Source organism: Galeopterus variegatus, unplaced genomic scaffold (assembly GCF_000696425.1).
Source record: "Galeopterus variegatus unplaced genomic scaffold, G_variegatus-3.0.2 Scaffold2139, whole genome shotgun sequence".
Taxonomy (NCBI): Eukaryota; Metazoa; Chordata; class Mammalia; order Dermoptera; family Cynocephalidae; genus Galeopterus; species Galeopterus variegatus.
The window spans coordinates 226,925-231,143 of record NW_007728250.1 but is presented as its reverse complement, the minus strand read 5'-3'; the positions used below and the strand labels follow the sequence as shown (position 1 = coordinate 231,143).

Genomic DNA, 4,219 nt, shown 5'->3' with positions numbered 1-4,219 from the left:
TTTTTATTTAAGAATGAAACTCTGTACATCATCTTGTATTATATCATATTTCCCCAGATGTGTGATTACAAATTCCACTCATTTTCTCATGTGAAATTAATTTGTGATTCTTTGATGCTTGCTAAATGATGCATTGTTTGCTACTAAGTTATCTGTGACAATTTCTCCATTAGGGAGAAAAGCTCTTTGAGTGTATCCTTCTGTGTGTGACCAAATTCTAAATGTCTAATGATTCTACATAGGGGAAAAAGTAACATTTAGAGAAAATGATTTGCAGCTTCTGTGCTTTGCAATAAATTCTCAAGTGTAAATTCTGTATCTTGGGCAAAATGAGCAGTGACAGATACGCTCAGCTTAATTTTGATCAGTTATTTCCTTAAGCTTTTTAGATCAAATTCTCCATCATTGAAATAGAAACATGGTAGTACATTAATATTTTTTGCCAATAGTTACAAGTCAACTCCTCATTGTAAAAAGTGAGACACAAGTGTAGTTAATTTTGAAAATTAGTGTTTGGCTTCCTAGTTTCTGGATTTGCTAGATGTATGCAAGTATACTCCTTTGTTTTCCTCACTTGCCCTATATCTTTTCACTTTTTCCTGTAGAGCTCATGTTTATTAGGAAGTGTTATGAAGTGTACATGTAAAATTGTTTGCCAGAAATCAGAGTGTCTTGGTAGAAACTAAGTAATAGACCCTAAGAGTTGGGGCACATCTTTTATGGTTTTGTATTTTTCTGCCTTTTAGAGAAATACTATAGTTCACTTGATGCTTGTAGTTCAACTGATGCTAACTAAATGGAGATACTTGGAAGGGCCTGTATTTGTTTTGTTTGAAGTAAATTTTTTTTAGATATAGGAGTTTCCTATTACTTAACTAAAAAAAAATTAAAGTCTTGAATTTACAGTTACAATTTGTCTTAATTTTAGTTTTATCTTCTTAACAATAGTAATTTTAAGTATGGTTTCTGTTATTTTTTATAAATATATATTATTAAGTATTTCCTGATGTGTTGTTTCTGTAAGACTTTCAGCCCTAATTTTTGTAGCTGTCACTAAGTGATAATGGTTATTGCTTTACTTCTCAATAATTAGCTCAATAGTTTTCTTTATGTTTTTTGGACCATTTCTTATTTTCTGTCATTCATCAGATACTTCTTAAGTATTTATCACATATGTTCTAGAAGACAGGGCAAATTTGCATGCTTCTGAAGTTTCTGGGTTTTCATTGTTGATTGGTCACATGGCAAGTGTTTTTTTGCCTAACCCAGTAATTATTTTACATCAAGCCAAACCTTCCTACCAGTAAGAATCTTCTGGTTTATAATCTGTTATTTCCCTACTAATGGATGGTTCAAAGAGTGATACATGAAGAAAAACAAGACACTTCAGTGAAATAGGAATACTAACCTGATTATTCCATCAGCTGTCACACTACTTAGGCTGTTACTTCATATTTAAAAATCCTGTTGTTTTCTTCCACTGGGCATTTTGTTCCCTCTGATTAGAGGAACCATATCGAGAAAACCTAGAACCTATGCTCTTTCTGGCCTGTCATTGTGACATCATTTATGCCTGTTTTGACCTACTCATGCAATTTTTCTTGAAAACCTGTATGAGCATGCTATTTTAAAATCTCAGTCCTTTGGTTTCCCTCACATGGTATCTTTGCTTTTTCTTGTGAGCTTGTTTTAAATCATCCTGATTGAAACTTAAAAAAAAGTCAATTCTCTCCCCACTAATTTGCTGGCCATTTTAATAATGTAAATATTTAAAATACTCTGACTTACTGATGTGTCTGTTTCTAAGCCACAGATATGGTTTCTTTTTTTAACAGCTTTTGCCAACTGGAAGGGCAGGTTGCTCCTCATTACTCCTTTATAGAATGTTTTAGGCTGTCGTCACAGATTTATTCTTTTTGATTTTATTTTAATGTTTCTTATCAACTCCATTTCCTCTTAATTCCTTATGCTTGTTCTTTGACTTTCTACCACGGGCTAGGCCCCTTTGACTTTCCTTTGGATTGTTTTCTTTAGACTTCCCATCCTTCCCTATTTCCTCTTTGTTTCAGTTCCCTAAAACTTTATTATTTTAGTGGTAACTCTTCCTATGCTTACTTTTCTTTTTCAGTTAGCTCCTTTTAGGTGTCCCACTAACATCAAATAGCCCTGTAACAAATTTATATTCATTACTCCAAAGTGACTTCCCTTCTCAACTTGGCTTCACTGTGCATGTATTAATACTACCACTTCATTAGACACCTGGAATTAAAAACCTTAGTCATATTTGCATCAATCTTTTCTTCTATCCTCAATCATTTCCTAATTACTGCTGATATTTTTTCATGAAAGTTTCTTTCTCCTCCTCCATATTTCCTACTACCACCATATTTTAGATCATATCACTTCATACCTACATTATTGAAACTCCATTTTAATGGACCTTCCCTTTCCATTTTATTTTTCATATGTCTGTGAGCTTCATCTAATATAAAAATCCTTTATGTAAATACTAATATTAAGTTGATGGTCTCATTTATTCATACCAAATTCATCTAACAAATATTTGAATTCCTGTTATTTGCCAAGCAAGCTTCTCAGTGCTAGGCATGCAAACATGAACAAAACAACACGTCTTAGTCTCTGTTGTCTTGGGGCTTATGTTCCAATGGTGGGTAGGGGTGAGGAGAGAGAGAAATGAGACATGTAAATGAACAAGGTAATTTTGGTTCATGATAAAAAAAACTATGATGTGATAGAGTGTGGGGGTACAGTGGGAGTATTGATTTAGCTTGGGTGCTTACGAAGACTTCTCTGAGCTGAGACACAAGGGCAGTTGAGACCAGCCAAGCTGGGAAAGATAGGAGAGAAGAAAATACGCAAGAAAATGCTGGAAAACATTAAATAGGAGGCTTTCCGTGCCTCCCCCAAATTAATAGACAGGCTAGTCTTTAAAGTTGCCATTGTGTACAGATAAGAGCTCGGTATACAATCAAAGCATTTCAGGCATGGGAAGGGGTGGGTTATTCACAAATGGAGCTGGGACAATTAGCTTCTGTATTTAATGTGTGTGATTCTTTGCTTGGTTGACTGTTCCTGAAGACCATGCCTATGGGACAGGAGTTATGTAGCAAAGTAGAACTAATATAGATGAAAAAAGAAAAATTCCATCATCGGAGTGATTTTTTTTTTTCAGTTTTCTTAATCTGTACTTCTTATTCTCTATTCAAGATCAGCAAAGAATTTGTTTTTGACCAATTTAATTTTTGTCTGAAATTTTCTGTTTATTAGGATAGAGATAATAAGGTTGAGTTTCCATATTTGATGGTGAGAGATTAAATCGCATACTGTCCTGATACCTCAGGCTGCCAAGCATAAGGCATAAGGGGCAGGTCTGGTCCATGCCCTCTCAAGTGGGGCTAAATCAGGCAATCATTAGAAAGAGAAGAAAAAGAATTAACTATAAGTAAAGGCCCTTTGGCAGTAAGGGTAGGATGCAATTGGAATTAGTTGCGTTCTTAATGAATGCAAGTTTTAGAAATTTACAGCTTCTTTAGTATAGGTTTTTAATTTGGGTGTGTGAGAATCTGAGGTTTGACTGGACATTTGGGTTTCTTTCAACACTGTAATGAGTCATCATATTCTCCATGTGGAATTATATTAGTTGATGATTCCCATAGCAATATGCATTTAATTCATTTCTTTTTATTTTTTGCAGAGATTTCTTAATTTTTTAAAAGAAATTATACCCATTATCCATTCTGTTGCTGATTATATATGATCATGCATGTGTTTGAATAAATCAGATGTATCGATACTGTGGCTTCTGTTATATATTTTGTAGGAAAATATTTATCCTTTATGTCTCTGGTCTGCTTCAGCTAAACTTGGCTTGGTGTAGTGGCTGTTAGCTGTAAGTATTCAGTGATGTAGGAGGGGTCTTCAGAAATTTTATGGGAGGATTTGTATTATCTTTTAATTCAATTTCCTATGAGCTTTTTGAAGTACCCTCATATATCCTTTTCAAAGCTGCATTGCTTCTTTCTGAAATTTTACGTCATTGTTGCAAACTGGCAGGTCTGTGATACTTACGATATTTGCTTAAATTCTTAACTTTTATACTTCCACAGGCACTTTTTCAAATTTCTAATAGTTTGTGAATTTTTTTTTCCTTCTCAGGGGAAGGTATCTTCTTATAACAATTCAATTCTACTAGAGCTGG

General features: G+C 34.0%; 1 protein-coding gene across 1 annotated transcript in view; it reads left to right on the top strand.

The window, feature by feature from the left end:
- The window catches only part of MAN2A1 (mannosidase, alpha, class 2A, member 1), a 167,834-nt gene that overhangs the window by 52,679 nt on the left and 110,936 nt on the right, over window positions 1–4,219 (top strand). The gene's annotated exons all lie outside the window — the stretch shown is intronic.